This window comes from Aythya fuligula, chromosome 27, assembly GCF_009819795.1.
Source record: "Aythya fuligula isolate bAytFul2 chromosome 27, bAytFul2.pri, whole genome shotgun sequence".
NCBI lineage: Eukaryota > Metazoa > Chordata > Aves > Anseriformes > Anatidae > Aythya > Aythya fuligula.
Genome location: NC_045585.1, coordinates 162,288 through 180,285, shown reverse-complemented (window position 1 = coordinate 180,285; position 17,998 = coordinate 162,288). Strand labels below are relative to the sequence as shown.

The 17,998-nt window shown below is 45.1% G+C and overlaps 1 protein-coding gene across 1 annotated transcript in view; it reads left to right on the top strand.

Moving 5' to 3' along the window:
- The window catches only part of LOC116499475 (tetraspanin-15-like), a 58,847-nt gene that overhangs the window by 8,615 nt on the left and 32,234 nt on the right, over positions 1-17,998 (top strand).

Here is a 17,998-nt window from a genome sequence, read left to right as displayed (position 1 = left end):
GGTGGAGGAAAGGCTCTGCTTATGTTTATTTCAGTTGCCATGATGCCAATAGAAAGTAACTTTGTTTCCTTTTCTACTGAAGTATTAGTATAGAGGAAAATGGCCTTTGAAGCCAAACTGAAAGAAATCCAGGACACCACTGCAAAACTGTTCACTCCTAACCTGTTTCCCAAAGGTTGTGTCAGAACAGCAGCATCCAAGTGCCTGTTCTGCCCTTTGCTCTTGGGGTGACACCTCTGTCTCCGGTGGGAAGCATGAGACTGAAGGGGTTTATAAACTTAGTTATAGGCCATTTACGAAGCTCCTCCATCATGCTCAGCCAGGGCTGATATCCGATGACACGCTCAGTGCTAGCTCTGTTGGTACTACAGCTGTAACTGACACTCCCTCAGTGATGAAGTTGCTTTCAGATGAATAATCTGTGCCAGCCCACAGAGCCTTCCTGCTGGCACATGCATGCCTTGCATGCTAATGGTTCACATAACACCTTTTTCTCCTACTAGTTTGAGTTGACTGGTTTATTAAAATCGAACACAGGGTAGTTAGCTAGCTCTCACTTCCACTGGCTTGCAATATTCCTTTAAAAATTGCTCAGCATTTCACACACACAGAATCACACAGAATCATCTAGGCTGGAAGAGACCTCCAAGATTACCTAGACCAACCTCTGAGCTAACACTAACAAGTCCTCCACTAAGCCATATCACTAAGTTCTACATCTAAACATCTTTTAAAGACCTCCAGGGATGGTGACTCCACCACTTCCCTGGACAGCCCATTTCAATGCCTAACAACCCTTTCAGTAAAGAAGTTCTTCCTAATATCCAACCTAAACCTCCCCTGTCGCCAGGCACATGGGAGAATAGACCAATCCCCACCTCGCTACAGCCTCCTTTAATGTACCTATAGAGAGCAATAAGGTTGCCCCTGAGCCTCCTCTTCTCCAGGCTGAACAATCCCAGCACCCTCAGCCGCTCCTCATAAGACTTGTTCTCCAGACCCCTCAGCAGCTTTGTTGCTCTTCTCTGGACTCGCTCGAGCACCATGATATCTTGTAGTGAGGGGCCCAAATTGAACACAATACTTGAGGTGTGGCCTCGCCAGAGCTGAGCACAGGGGGACAATCACTTCCCTAGCCCTGCTGGCCACACTGCTTCTTATACAAGCCAGGATGCCATTGGCCTTCTTGTCCACCTGAGCACACTGCTGGCTCATATTCAGCCGACTATCAACCAATACTCCCAGGTCCTTCTCTGCTAGGCAGCTTTCTCACCACTCATTTCCCATCCTGTAGCACTGCTTGGGGTTTTTGTGCCCCAGGTGCAGGACCTGGCACTTGGCCTTGTTGAACTTCATACAGTTGGCTTGCATTTTGAACTAACACAGATTATAGCCCAGATCAGAAAGACAATATTATCTTTGCTCCTGCATTACTGGATGAAATTATTATTGCTTTCCAATACATCCTGTTCCATGCCACCTGTGATAGGTGGTTGTTTGCATTGCATTTAAGAAGGTGACTAGGATCAAAACTGTGCTCTGTTGAGGTGTGATACCACCTGGTCCATTCGAGAGCTCAGAATAAGCTATCTCCTGACTGTGAATGCTTGGAAAAGTCTCTAAATGAGAGGTCAGAGAAGTCCTGTCCAGGTGACACTTGTGGTATTTAAATAACCCTGATAGCTCAATAAACAAGCAAACAATCAAACAAACTCTCTGTCAACTGACTTTTTTCTTTCTCTCTGGGTTCTGAGTTATCCCAGTGTGTATTTGCCTCGACTGAATTATATCTCTAGTATATAACTGCCTTTTTGCTGTCCATAAAAGCAACTTGAAGCTCTGTTTCTTCATGACATAAGCCCAGATGATATTTTTCTGCCAAAACTGAAGTTATGTCACCTGTGGAGAACTTTACACCTTTTTCCTCTGTCTACCTTTAAAGTTATACTGTATTGTGTTCATTCTATCTAGGATTTTGTGTTCATTCTATCTAGGATTTTGATATCCTTTGATTTCCAAAGAAGGATAATCACATCAAATTTTTCATAATATTTTCCTTTCTGTGCTAATACTTAGGATTCGTGGTTAATACTCTTTTTTTTTGGCTGGCTTTGGAAGTGGAAAATTGACACATCAGAGGGTAAGAAATCTCATCCTCATGGCAACCCAGGGCAACAGAAACCCAAGCTGATTAACTGCATTTCACGGGTTGACAGTCAAATCAATTCTGTGATGGGCATAGCTGAGAAAAAGAAATAATCCTGCCTATTTGGATTGTTGTTTTTTTCTCTTCTCCCTGTAGATATAACCAGCTTCATGCCTGCCATGTGGAATAAATAAAACAATACATGTGGAAGTCATCAAGCACAAAAACCCATGCATCCCTTTTTGGTAGGTTACAAGAAAGGGGATGCTGGTCTCCTGTGTCAAAATACATTGTATTTTTATTTTTCAGAGGTACTCCAGGCTTCTTGGTCACTTATATTTGGCTGCAGATTGCCACAAATTCATTATCAATTTTCTAGCAGCAGATAGGGGAAGTGATATTTCTAACAATGGATCCAGCCTAATTTGCAGTCTTTGAGCTGAAACACTGTTTCCCCCATGGATATATTCAATTTGATGGGCATCAGCACAAAGAGGAAAACATGGCAGCAGTCTTTCCAAGATGAAGTGCACTTTATCCCAGTAGTCCAAAACAGGTCCCCAGTGAGACTGGGCTGCACTGGAAAGACCATTGTTGCCAGCATGGTTTTATGGCACTGAATTACTTGATGCCTTTATGTGCTTTTACCTTCTCATAGTTACATTGTCTTGAACATCCGTACATGCCATTTTCTGGGAAATCACACTAATAATGATGAGTAAAAAACTTCCCTGAACTTCAAATCAATAATAAAAATTGAATCGTCTCTTCATCTAAAAATATGTCTTGCTAACTTGGAGAGCAGACAGTAAATTCCTCCTATTTAGGAAAAAAATATTTCAGTGCCCTACAAAAGTCCATCAACTAGCACTTGACATTAATAACCAACTTTTACAAAGTATTGTAAGTGTAGGTGTGGGCGTGTACATACTTGTTAAATCCTCATTGATCCCAGTCATTTACTGCTATTAAAAGGATTATCGTTTTTCTCAGCCTCATGGACAAAACTCTACCAATGTTTCACTTGGGCAAAACAGTTATGAGAGCCATTAAACTTCTAACTTTGATTCTTAATGTATTATTCTAATATCCCCCCTGCAAGATCACTACAGCTGAAATTAGATTTTGGTATTAATCTTTTCTTATCTTGTTCTCTCAAGACATTACCTGTAATTGCCATAAACATGCGCACACCTCTTACCCGTGTGTAAACCTGATTATCACTTCTTTAATTACTTCTCTAATATCCAGAGCACAGACTGTTCAATAAAGCCTCCATCTGCTTGCAGTTCTCAGCTAAAGTATATTAGAAAAATTATATGCAAGACCTAGGGATTTTAGCTGCTGATAGAAGTAATTGGTGTTACAAAGACCTGTACTTAATAGGTGGGCTAGGAGCTTATGCTTGGGAATCAAGTTTTAAGTTGCTGTTTGCTCACCATTAAAATTTGCAAGGCTTGAATAACTGTAAATTGTCTGATGAAGACAGCTTGACTCTGTTTTCAGGAACTTCAGGGTGATTTAGCAAATGGATTGTAAAATAAGTATTTCTCTTAATTAGATGGCCAAGGTGGGGGGAGAGAGGGAGCTGGGTTGGTTTGGTTTAAGATCTGGAAACACTATGGAACAGTCTCTTCCGTGAAGTTTTTTCACTTGATTTCATCCAAATTGACTCTTATTCGTAGTGTTTTTAGAGTTCTTTTTGACAAAAACGTGTATCATACTCAGCAACTCTTGCCTGGGTGCTTGGTTCCCACATATTCATCCCATGTATGTTTGACATTCCAAAAAGTTACTAAACCCCTAAATATGCAGAGGCAGTTTCTGTAGAGTTGCATTTGTTTTATGTAGAACAGGAAAGAGATGAGAGTCCAGGTCAGACAAGAAAACCAGCTTTGCCTTTTTTGTGCGTGTCCATTTGGTGAGCTTCTTGGGTGCCTCCCTTTCTGCCTTGGATTGGCCCAAATTCATCACACTGGGCAGAATTTGACCTTTGGTCTGTGAAAGCGAGAGATAGACCACTGCACCAACTCTTTTGGCGTTTTGGAAGTTGTATATATGTATATATACATATATATGTGTATATATATACATATACACACACATATATATATATATATATATATATTTGGCTGTACTGCTGTTTCCAAAAGACAGTAATGCCAAGATGTGAAAAGCAAACTCTGGCAACCATCAGAAGCTTTGCCGTTTGTTTTATTTGCAATTCTTATATTTTTTTTCTCTCAAGGTCAGGCTGTGACACGACTTCCCAAGCAGAGCTTGAAGTGTGCCTTTTCTACAGCTTCTGATTGCACATGTAAATAGAAAGACTAAATGCTAGAAAATGTCATATTTGTCAGGTTTGGAGAGGGGAGCGAAAACGGCTGTGGGGAAATGGGTGGCAATCACAGAGCTATTGTGTGAATGGAGAAGCATCCTTCTCCCAGCAAGACAAATTTCACCTTGAGGACAGTCAGATACTACAGTGATTTGAAGCTTTGGGGCCCTTGCCATTTCTGAATGAAAGCAATCAGAAGAACACATGTGGAGGAGCACTTTGAGGTCTGAGCTGGTCCAAGCAGCTGTTTTTCATAGAATCATAGTATATCCCAGGTTGGAAGAGACCCATAAGGATCATCAAGTCCAACTCCTGACACTGCACAGGTCTACCCAAAAGTTTAGACCATGTGACTAAGTGCACAGCCCAATTGCTTCTTAAATTCAGACAGGCTTGGTGCAGTGACTACTTCACTGGGGAGCCTGTTCCAGTGTGTAACCACCCACTTGGTGAAGAACCTCTTCCTGATGTCCAGCCTAAACTTCCCCTGCCTCAGCTTAACACCATTCCCGGTGGTCCTATCACTGGTGATTACAGTGATTTTGTTCCCAATTGCATGGATAAAGAGGCACAAATTACAGAAAACCTATGTTACAGCAGAGCTATGCAGAGCATCCCTCTGCCCCATCACTAGCCCTAATTATTTATCACCTAAGAGCAACAACTTAAAATCAGTTTTAAGCCAGAGGATTTAAAAAATACCAGTAAATAGCACCTTTCACTTAGTTTTCTTCCATGCCTGGAAACATTGTGTTAACTGTTTAAAGAACTAGTGTTTCCAGGTGCACTGCTTGCACTTAACCCACTCAGATACTTGATTCGGACTAATTCCTCTTCTTTTCAAGGTTCTGGAAAACGTCTTGGTTGAAAGCAGAGCATTTGGAAGGGGTATCCAGTTCACCCATTTGCCATGGATTGCTCAAATCCAGGCCAGCAAAAAGAAACACTCCCTTGAGTATCAGCAGTAAAGAGACAAACTCCTGAGGCACAGGGTTTGGAACAGGCATCATCCCTGTGCCAAGCTAACAATGGCTTAAAATGAAAGTCTCATCATGACAACCCACGTGTGGCAACATCCATGGCTTGAGGGGTTTGGTGAGAATTTGGGCTATCCTGGGTTTGCAAAGTTTACAGCTGATGGCTGGAGGTAGCTTTTTCTGCCCCTGCAAAATGAATGAAGGAGAAACAGGCAATTGAGGAGGCAGCATCCCACTCTGCAAAAGAAAATGGGGCATTTATGGGCAATATGGAAATTCCCTTACAGAAAAAAAAAATTAAAGCAACTTCCAACTGCAGTGGGATTTGAGCAGCATCTCCTTTAGGCTGTTTTTCAGCTATTTCTGCCCTTTTGGGGAATGATCAAGGCAAAAGAGTTGCCCCTTCTGCTCTAGACACAGCAAGAGACCCTGCCACTTGTATTTTCCCATCGACTGCTGCTTCAAGCAGGGAAGGTGAAGATTTCACAGAATCACAGAATGTTAGGGATTGGAAGGGACCTTGAAAGACCATCTAGTCCAATCCCCCTGCTGGAGCAGGAACACCTAGATCAGGTCACACAGGAACACATCCAGGCAGGTTTTGAATGTCTCCAGAGAAGACTCCACAACCCCCCAGGGCAGCCTGTTCCAAAGTTCTGTCACCCTCACCATAAAAAAGCTTTGTCTCATATTTAAGCAGAACCTCCTATGTTCCAGCTTGCATCTGTTGCCCCTTGTCCTATGACTGGATGTCACTCAGCAGAGCCTGGCTCCGTCCTCCTGACACTTGCCCTTTACAGATTTATAAACATAAATAAGGTCATCCCTCAGTCTCCTCTTCTCCAGGCTGAAGAGACCCAGCTCTCTCAGCCTTTCCTCATAAGGGAGATGTTCCACTCCCTTAATCATCCTCGTGGCTCTGCACTGGACTCTCTCAAGCAGTTCCCTGTCCTTTTTGAACTGAGCGGCCCACAGCTGGACACAATATTCTAGATGTGGTCTCACCAGGGCAGAGTAGAGGGGGAGGAGAACCTCTCTTGACCTACTAATCACACTCCTTCTGATACACACCAGGATACCATTGGCCTTCTTGGGCACAAGGGCACAGTGCTGATTCATGGTCATCTGGTTGTCCACCAGGACCCCCAGGTCCCTTTCCCTTATGTTGCTCTCCAACAGGTCAGTCCACAACTTATACTGGAACCTGGAGTTGTTCTTGCCCAGATGCAGGACTCTTGCCCTCATTATATTTCATTAAATTTCTCCCCGCCCAACTCTGCAGCCTCTCTATGTCTCACTGCATGGCAGCACCGCATACTGGCATGTCAGCCACTCCTTCCTGTTCAGTGTTATCAGCAAACTTACTGACGGTGCAGTCCATTCCCTCATTCAAGTTGATGACTATATCAAAAAGTACTGATCCCAGTACTGACCCTTGAGGGACTCCACTAGTACAGGCCTCCAACTTGACTCCGTCCCCTTGACCACAACCCTCTGGCTTCTTTCCTTCAGGCAGTTCACAGTCCACCTCACTACCCAATCATCCAGACCACACTTCCTCAGTTTAGCTGTGAGGATGCTGTGAGAGACGGTGTCAAATGGCTTTACGGAAATCAAGATAGACACACCCACTGCTTTATCATCATCTATCCATCAGGTTATGTCTTCATAAAAGGCTATCAGGTTGGTTAAACATGACTTCCCCTTGGTGAAGCCATATTGACTGTCCCTAATAACCCTCTTATCCTTGATATGACTAGAGACGGAGCCAAGGACAAGTTGTTCCATCACTGTGGTGGTTTTACCATGCTAGGTAGCTAAACACCACAACCGCTCTCTCACTCCCCCTCTTTAGATGAGGAGGGGAAGAAGTAAAGTAAAGAACAACTCAGGGGTTGAGATAAGGATAATTTAATTAAAGGGAAATAAAAATTATTATTATTAAGGAAAGATTATTACGAACTAAACAATTTGAAGGGAAAAGAAAGGGAAAGGGAAAAAAGGAGAAAACAAACAAACAAACAAAACAAATAGAGGCTATGTGGAAGTGCAGAGGAAAGAAGTTTGTCGTGGTTTAACCTGGCCAGCAGCTAAACACCACGCAGCCATTCGCTCACCCTCCCCCTCTCTCTCTGGGACGGGGGAGAGAAATGGAAAGTGAGGCCCATGAGTTGAGATAAAGACAGTTTAATAAGACAGGAAAATAATAATAACAATAATAATATATTAATATTAATATTGATGTTATTAATAATAATAATAATAATACAATGATGATAATACTACTACTAATAATAATATGTACAAACAAGTGATGCACAATGCAGTTGCTCACCACCCGCTGACCGATGCCCAGCCTAACCCTGAGCAGTCTGGCCCCCTCCCCCCGGCTAGCCACCCCTATATACTGTTTAGCATGCCGTCAGATGGTATGGAATACCCCTTTGGCTGGTTTGGGTCACCTGTCCTGGGTCTGTCCCCTCCCAGCTCTTACTGCACCCCCAGCCTGCCTGTTGGCAGGACAGAGCAAAAGGCTGAGATGTCCTTGGCTTGGTATAAGCACTGCTCTGCAACAATTAAAACATCGGGGTGTTATCAGCACTCTTCTCATCCTAAGCCAAAACACAGCATTCCACCAGCTACTAGGAAGAAAATTAATTCTGTTCTAACTGAAACCAGGACATCTATCCACCCCTTATTCCATACCATTTATGTCATGCTCAGGTTACACTCTTTTCCATACATTCTAATTAGTCACCTATAGTAGTCATGGTAGTGATAACATACAGTATTATATAGTAATTAACATGGTACAATTCAGTTCATGGGCTATTCTCACCCAGTATTAAATCCCCTTGAGGTACACACCGGACCTCTCCGTTCTTTTGCATCACCCACCAAGTGTATCCAGGTCCCTGAGCGAAAACAATTCCACGAATAGGTTTGCCTTTTCCTGAGGCAGGAGTAGCCCAGACTGTTTTACCCAGCATATTTCTTACATACACTACAGGAACTTTATCCCCATCTACAGTACATAACAGGTTTGATTGGGCAGGTCCAGCTCGGTTGGCAGATCCCCTAGTATTGACTAACCAGGTGGCCTTTGCCAAATGCGTATTTCAATTTTTGAATGTCCCAGCGCCCATTGCTTTCAATGTAGTCTTTAACAGTCCGTTGTATCGTTCAACTTTCCCGGAGGCTGGTGCATGATAGGGGATGTGATACACCCACTCAATACCATGTTCTTTGGCCCAAGTGTCTATAAGGTTGTTTCGGAAATGAGTTCCACTGTCTGACTCTATTCTTTCTGGGGTACCATGTCGCCATAGGACTTGCTTTTCAAGGCCCAGGATAGTGTTCCGGGCGGTGGCATGAGGCACAGGATATATTTCCAGCCATCCGGTGGTTGCTTCCACCATTGTAAGTACGTGGCGCTTGACATTGCGAGTTTGAGGGAGTGTGATGTAATCAATCTGCCAGGCCTCTCCATATTTATATTTCAGCCATCGTCCTCCATACCAAAGAGGCTTTGACCGTTTGGCTTGCTTGATTGCAGCACATGTTTCACAGTCATGAATAACCTGTGCTATAGCATCCATGGTCAGGTCTACCCTTCGATCACGAGCCCATCTGTATGTTGCATCTCTACCTTGATGGCCTGAGGTGTCATGGGCCCATCGGGCTATAAATAATTCACCTTTATGCTGCCAATCCAGGTCCACCTGAGCTACTTCAATCTTAGCAGCCTGATCCACCTGCTGGTTGTTTTGATGTTCTTCAGTGGCCCGATTCTTGGGCACATGAGCATCTACGTGGCATACTTTCACAGCCAGGTTCTCTACCCGAGCAGCAATATCTTGCCACAATGCAGCAGCCCAGATGGGTTTGCCCCTACGCTGCCAGTTGTTTTGCTTCCATTGCTGTAACCATCCCCACAGGGCATTTGCTACCATCCATGAATCGGTGTAGAGATAGAGAACTGGCCATTTTTCTCATTCAGCAATGTCTAAAGCCAGCTGAATGGCCTTCACTTCTGCAAACTGACTCGATTCACCTTCTGCCTCAGCAGCTTCTGCAACTCGTCGTGTAGGACTCCATACAGCAGCCTTCCATCTCCGATGCTTCCCCACAATACGACAGGACCCATCAGTGAACAGGGCATATTTCTTTTCATTCTCTGGTAACTGGTTGTACAGTGGGGCTTCTTCAGCATGACCCACCTCCTCCTCTGATGATATCCCAAAGTATTTGCCTTCTGGCCAGTCCATAATCACTTCCAAGATTCCTGGGCGACTGGGGTTTCCTATTCGAGCCCGCTGAGTAATCAGTGCAACCCACTTGCTCCCACTTGCATCAGTTGCATGATGCGTAGAAGAGACCCTTCCCTTGAACATCCAGCCTAGTACCGGCAATTGGGGTGCTAGGAGGAGCTGCACTTCAGTACTGACCACCTCCGAAGCAGATCGAACTCCTTCATACGCTGCCAATATCTCCTTTTCAGTTGGAGTATAGTGGGCCTCAGATCCTCTGTATCCCCGACTCCAAAACCCCAGGGGCCGACCTCGAGTTTCCCCAGGTTCTTTCTGCCAGAGGCTCCAGGTGGGGCCGTTCTCCCCGGCTGCAGTGTAGAGCACATTCTTTACATCTGGTCCTGTTCGAACTGGCCCAAGGGCTACTGCATGGACTATTTCCTGCTTGATTTGTTCAAAGGCTTGTCGTTGTTCAGGGCCCCATTAAAACTCATTCTTCATACGTGTTACTTGGTAGAGCGGGTTTACAATCAGACTGTAATTTGGGATGTGCATTCTCCAAAACCCCACAACACCTAGGAAAGTCTGTGTTTCTTTTTTGTTAGTTGGTGGAGACATAGCTGTTATTTTGTTGATCACATCCATTGGGATTTGACGATGTCCATCTTGCCATTTTATTCCTAAAAACTGGATCTCTCGTGCAGGTCCTTTGACTTTATTTTGTTTTATGGCAAAACCGGCTTTCAGAAGGATTTGGACTATTTTCTTCCCTTTCTCAAAAACTTCCTCTGCTGTGTTACCCCACACAATAATGTCATCGATGTACTGCAGGTGTTCAGGAGCTTCCCCCTGCTCTAGTGCAGACTGGATCAGCCCATGGCAAATGGTAGGGCTGTGTTTCCACCCCTGGGGCAGCTGATTCCAAGTATATTGGACTCCCCTCCAAGTGAAGGCAAATTGTGGCCTGCACTCTGCTGCTAGAGGGATGGAGAAAAATGCATTAGCAATATCAATTGTGGCGTACCACTTGGCTGCCTTCGATTCAAGTTCGTACTGAAGTTCCAGCATGTCCGGCACTGCAGCACTCAGTGGTGGCGTCACTTCGTTCAGGCCACGATAGTCCACTGTTAGTCTCCACTCGCCCTTAGACTTTCGCACTGGCCATATGGGACTATTGAAAGGTGAATGAGTCTTGCTGATCACTCCTTGGCTCTCCAATTGACGAATTAGCTTATGGATGGGAATCAGGGAGTCTCGGTTAGTGCGATATTGCCGCCGGTGCACAGTTGTGGTAGCGATTGGCACTTGCTGTTCTTCGACCCTCAGCAACCCCACAACAGAGAGGTCCTCTGAGAGACCAGGCAAGGTAGATAATTGTTTAATGCCCTCTGTCTCTAAGGCAGCTATACCAAAAGCCCACCGGAACCCTTTTGGGTCCTTGCAATACCCTCTTCTAAGATAGTCTATGCCAAGGATACATGGAGCGTCCGGGCCAGTCACAATGTGGTGCTTTTCCCACTCATTCCCAGTCAGACTCACTTCAGCCTCCAATACAGTCAACTGCTGAGATCCCCCTGTCACTCCACAAATACAGATGGGCTCTGGTCCTTTATAGCTCGATGGCATTATAGTACATTGTGCACCGGTGTCTACTAAAGCCTTATACTTCTGTGCGTCTGACGTGCCAGGCCATCGAATCCACACAGTCCAATAAACTCGATTGTCCCTTTCCTCCCCCTGTCTGGAGGCAGGGCCCCCCTAATCCTGCTCAGAATCTTCTTCGTTTCTGTGTTTGAAGGACTGTCTGCTGGAAGTTGGAGCAGCAAACTTTTCAGAGAATCCCTTCTTCCTGATTGTTTTCTTTTGCAACTCACGTACCCATGCCTTTCGGGTCACGGTAGATTTTCCATCCCATTTTCTCATGTCCTCTCCATGGTCTCGTAAGTAAAACCACAGGGTGGCACGGAGTGAGTACGCACCATATCATCTTCCTTATGTGGATGAACGCCTACCCCTGATAGCTGAGACACTGCTTTGTACAGGTATGGAGGAGAATAATCTCTCTTCAAGTTGGTGAACCTTTTCAGAAAGTTTCTCCACAGTGTTCTCTTTTGGTTGGTGGACACTGGTTGGTTCAGGTGGGGAGGAAGATAGATTCTCCTTAAGTTGGTGGAACTCTTCAGAAAGTTTCTCCACAACTGAGACGCAGGCCTGTAAGGAAGAGGAGAGACATTCTTCATACTGCCGGAGTTGTTTAGCCACTTCATCCACTGTGGGTTCCTCATCCTCTTTCCAGGCCATTATTGCCAATGAGCTGGCATGTGATGATGGTGCACTCTGTACAAACTTCCGCCACATGGGTTGTGTACACCTGACTTCATCTGGATCTTTGGATGTTTGTATGAAGTCTGGATCCTCATAAATCACTTCCCATACAGCTAATTCCCTCAGGTACCGAATTCCCTTCTCCATAGTGGTCCACTTGCCTGGTAGACATAAAAGTTCTTCCTTGAAGGGATACCTTTCCCTCACAGCTGAGAGGAGACACCTCCAGAGGCTGTTAGATTATGCTCCATCTGCAATTGCTTTGTCAATGCCAGCGTCTCGAGCAAGGGATCCCAGCCACCTGGCTTCCCTGCCATCTAATTCCACACAATTGGCTCCAGTGTCCCAGCACCGGAGCAGCCAGGTGACAAGCTGCTCACCTACACAACGACCAAAATCTTTTCGCACATCTCGTAGCTCGCGCTCGTATAGGCTTCGGGTAGTTACTGTTGATTTTTTGGCATCCTCATCTTCCTCCTCCTGAATCCTTGATGGCCCAGCGTCGTTGTCATCTCCGTCGTCTCTATACCTAGATTTGGCAGTAGACTCTCTGTGTTCTAAACGACCTGAATCTCTATACCATTTTTTCACCTTCTCTACAGGGGCAGCTTGCACTGCTACTGCTCATTTCTCTGACCTTGTTACAGGGTCTGCCACAGAGGTTGGAATACCCTCTGCAGGGTCAACTTGCACTGCTACAGCTCGTTTCTCTGACCCCGTTACAGGGTCTGCCACAGAGGCTGGAATACCCTCTGCAGGGTCAACTTGCACTGCTACAGCTCTTTTCTCTGACCCAGCCACAGGAGCTGGAGCGGCTGCAGGAGCTGGAGCAGCTGCAGGAACCGGAGCTGGAGCAGTTGCAGGAGCTGGGACTGGAGCGGCTGCAGAGTCCACCGTAGGGGTCACAGTGGCCGTTGGATCTGTCACAGGGCTTGGAGTGGCCACAGGGTCTGTCACTAAGTTGATAGCAGTATCCATGGCAGCTCGATAGGCATGAGCCAGGCCCCAGCATGTTACAATGATTTGTGTTACTTTGGAACTGCCAGAATCATGACACCTTTTTTTCAAGCATTCTGCCAGTTTTTGAGGATTTTGCAGTTGTTCAGGGGTGAATTTCCAAAACACTGGGGGTGCCAACTGCTCTAGATGCCTGCCCATATCCTCGCATACTCCCTGCCACCCACAACTATACTGCCTCCGGGCAGATCTCCGGATGAGCTTCCTAAGCAGTTGTTTAAGCAGAATCTAAAGTGCATTCAGGAGGCAGAACAACAAGACTATGCTGGTCTGAGTATCCCAAGGCTATTCAATATCTTGGAGAGCTATTGTAACAAGCTCAGAGGATAAGAGGGTGGTGAAGGAGGAAGGGAGAGTAATCAAGTAAGAAAAAATATCTTCCCCTTTCCCCTCCACAGATTGACTCCCTAATGGAAAAAAACAATAGGTATAATTGCTAATAGTTTCCAAGATACAGTTTCCAAAGTACAGAGTCGACGATGTTTCTGAGTACAAATACCAAGTTAGAGTCATGACCAGATATCTCATCGTCTCATAAGCCATTGCTACAACACACAGTACCATAATGATCTGAAACCAGGGCCCGGAGAGGATAAACAACATGACAGAGAGCAAATACGGAAAATAATGTACTATAATACTCAATTTGGAAAACAGGTGCAGCAGAGTTGAGATTAAAGCAATCAGCATTATGACAAGAGACTATTAAGCAGGTCTAATACTTACACCAATTTTAGTTTAACACACTCTGGTCAGATCTGCCGTTATCTCAACCTTTCGGGCCCCACGTTGGGCGCCAGAAAGACTGTCGTGGTTTAACCCGGCCGGCAGCTAAACACCATGCAGCCGTTCGCTCACCCTCCCCCTCCCTCTCTGGGACGGGGGAGAGAAATGGAAAGTGAAGCCCGTGAGTTGAGATAAAGACAGTTTAATAAGACAGGAAAATAGTAATAACAATAATAATAATAATAATAATACAATGATGATAATACTACTAATAATAATAATATGTACAAACAAGTGATGCACAATGCAGTTGCTCACCACCCGCTGACCGATGCCCAGCCTAACCCCGAGCAGTCCGGCCCCCTCCCCCCGGCTAGCCACCCCTATATACTGTTTAGCATGCCGTCAGATGGTATGGAATACCCCTTTGGCTAGTTTGGGTCACCTGTCCTGGGTCTGTCCCCTCCCAGCTCTTACTGCACCCCCAGCCTGCCTGTTGGCAGGACAGAGCAAAAGGCTGAGATGTCCTTGGCTTGGTATAAGCACTGCTCTGCAACAATTAAAACATCGGGGTGTTATCAGCACTCTTCTCATCCTAAGCCAAAATACAGCATTCCACCAGCTACTAGGAAGAAAATTAATTCTGTTCTAACTGAAACCAGGACAAAGTTACTCTCTACTTCCCACAAATTAGCGATGCTTGACCACGTCCTTGAAGCAGGGCCTCAATGCACATAGCCGGTGTTTGAGAGGAGGACAGATGTTTTTACAATGAGAGCCCACCCCTCCCCTCTTTCTCCTGTTTCCACCTTTTATTGCTGAGTGTGACATCAGATGGTATGGAATATCCCTTTGGTTGGTTTAGGTCAGCTACCCTGGTGATTTTTCTCTTCTCACATTTTTGCCCACCCCCTAGGAGGGTTAGAGAGGGTCCTGATTCTGTGCCAGCACTGCTCAGCAATAGACACAACAGTGGTGTGATAACATTGCTGTTCCAGCCAGAAGTGCAGAGCACAGCACTGTCTGGGCTGCTGCAGGGAAAGTTAACATTCCAGTCAGACCCAGTAGGACCACTTTACCAGGGATGGAGGTGAGATTGACTAGTCTGTAGTTGCCCGGGTCCTCCTTCATGCCCTTTTTGAAGACTGGAGTGACATTTGCTTTCCTCTAGTCCTCAGGCACCTCTCCTGATGCCCACGACTTACCAAAGATGATTGAGAGTGGCCTAACAATGACTTCCGCCAGCTCCCTCAGCATCTGTGGGTGTATCCCATCAGGATCCATGGATTTATGGATGTCCAAATTGCTTAATTGGTCCTTAATCCAGGCCTCATCAATAGAGGCAAACTCATCTTTTATCGTGACTTCCTCTGGGGCCACTGCAATACGGTGCTCCTCAGGACAGCCTCCAGCATTATAGACAGAGACAAAGAAAGCATTCAGTAACTCTGCCTTCTCTTTATCTTCTGTCACCAGGGCACCCACCTCATTCATCAGTGGGCCTACATTGCTTCTAGTGTTAGTTTTATTTACAATATATTTGAAGAAGCCCTTTCTGTTGTCCTTGACCCCACTTGCAAGCTTTAATTCTGAGGCCTTAGCTTTCCTAGTTGCTTCCCCAGCTGACAACAGCCATATATTCCTTCAAAGTGCCCAGCCCATCTTTCCATGATCTGTAGACCCTCCTCTTCCACTTGAGTTTACCCAGCAGTTCCCTGTTTAACCATGCAGGTCTTCTGACTCCCTTTCCTGACTTCCTACCTGTTGGGATGCTCTGATCTTGAGCTTGGAAGAAGCAGTCCTTGAATGCTAACCAACTACCTGGGGCTCCTTTACCTTCAAGTACCCCGTCCCATGGGATTTCCCCTAACAATTGCTTGAAAGGACCAAAGTCGAACCTACTGGGTCCAACAAGGTTGCAATTCTGCTCGGTATTCTGTTCCTGCCACATGAGATCCTGAACCCCACCATCTCATGGTCACTGCAACCAATGCTGCCCTCAGCCTTCACAGCTTCAACCAGTCCCTCCTTGTTAGTGAGGACAAGATCCAGGACACTTCTCTGTAGGATAACCCGACCGAAAGCCCCGGGACAAACGGACACAACGACCAGCGTTCTGTGTCGTAAGCCAATTTATTACTGCATGACATTATCTTATATAGTGTCAAAGCGTCCCACCCAGGAACCCAGGACCCCTCCCACTGTGCTCGCAGGCACCCCAGACCCCTCCTTTCGTGCATGCAGGCACAACCCAGAATAATCCCACATTCTCCATTTTGGAGAAGTGATTTCAGGTTTTGATTTCAAAAGATGCAGGTTTTGGAGGCCAGGTGTACACGACATTCTCCAAATCACGTGTTATAATTCAGGACATTCTAACTAATAGACCAATTGGTCTCTGGGGTGGCAGTTTTTGGTGGGCCTGCAGTGCCCATATTACACACTGAGTGAAGAGGAAAACTTGATAAATAAAGTCTGCTGGTTACAGCATTGCATCAGAAATGCAACCACATTACTGCATCTGAACTGCATCATCCTGGGTTGTCTGGATGAGTTATTACCTTGCCTTGAAGGTCAGCAGGCATTTTTCCATTCACTTTTCTCTGCTTTCAAGGTAGATGAAAGTTAATTGGAGGATGGTTTGTGCAAAGCATCACTGCAAACCCCCAATTGCTCTTTGCAGCCTGAGGGTCTCTCTTTGTTTGCTTGGGTCTGAGGCTTGCTGCCCTGTGGGGCTCAGCTCCTTGCATCAGCAGCAAAGAGTTTCCTCTGGATGTCAATATCAGCAGGTTTCAGCAGTATTGGTTTAAATCCCCAAAAAGCAAATTTCTGGTAATTAGCACACAAAGAGGATCCTCTTGAGAAAGCAATGTAAGAAACTTTCCCACAGAGGTTTGCTTAGGGATATGCATATTTTTTTTTTTTTCTTGTTAAGCCCGCTGATTATATAGTTCTCCGATTAGAAGCTCTCTAAACAAAACCACCATTTTCTTGTTTTTTCTGCTTTGCTACACAGAGGGGTCAATAAATGAGCAAACCTGATATTTATGCAACAGCAAGTGTTCAGGATTGCTAGGGGAGCTGAGCACTTAATTAACTCTGGAGCAAATGCTTGAAGTGAAAGGAGCAGAGCCTGGATCTGCTGTGACAGGGCTTTGGGCCAGGCAGGTAGCGATGCTCTTCGCAGGTAGCCTTTTGCACTGTGTTTGCCTAAGGAGCTCCTCTATGAACTGGACTAAGCATCTGAAGCCCTCTCATGTGTGGGACAGATCTATAATTGCTAAAACATCAAAATCCCAGAAAGGTACAGTCAGAAAAAGCTCTCTACATCTAATTTGTTCTCCTTTAAATCTATTTTTTTTCATATATAGTAATTATTATTTAATTTGACTGAGACAAAGTAGGAGCCCCGGAGCAGCAAGAGGAGCTTTCTGCAAGCAGTAGTAGCTGATCTCCTCCATTAAGGGTTAGTCACCTCTTGGCTGGGGCTTTTTAATCACTGCAACATGCTTTAAATGGAGATTCATTTTGGCTCAGGTTTGGCACCAGGGGAGAAGAGGGAGCTGGAGCCGTGTAGGTGTTTGTCACATTTATTTGCACTTCCACATTGAATTTCTTGCTGTGAACCCATTCACTGTCTTTCTAGGAGCAGGTTGGGAAGGTTTTGCAAGCAGAAAAGCATAGTTTATCCTTCCCAAGCTGGATATGTTAAGTATCACCAGCAAACTTCTAGCTGTTCCATTCCTTTATTTGGTACTTGCTCTTTTTTTTTTTTTGTCGTTCCTTTCTTTTTTTTTCTTTTTGCTTTTTTTTTTTTTTTTATTTTTCGTTTGAATCACAGAACTAAATTAGTCATTGCAATAATAACAGCCAGCCTTGCAGTGAATTAGTGGGGCTTCACGCCTTCTGGAAAGCCCAGTAAATACTGATTTTATAAAGTCCTTCCAAAAATCCTTCAACTGTGGATTATTTATGGACATGGACAACCAGATGTTTCTGGTTCTGGTTTCTCACAGGTGGAATTGCAGGGTCATTGCTCTGGGATGTTATCCACATGCATTGCAGAACATGTTAAAAACATCTTTCACCAGATGGCAAAATCAATGTGGACCTTTCAGTGGAAGTGTTGTTTGGAGTTTGCATAACCAGATGCGAACAAGCATCTTCAGAGTTACTATCCTTTTCAGTATGATTTTCTTATTTATTATTTTTTTGATAG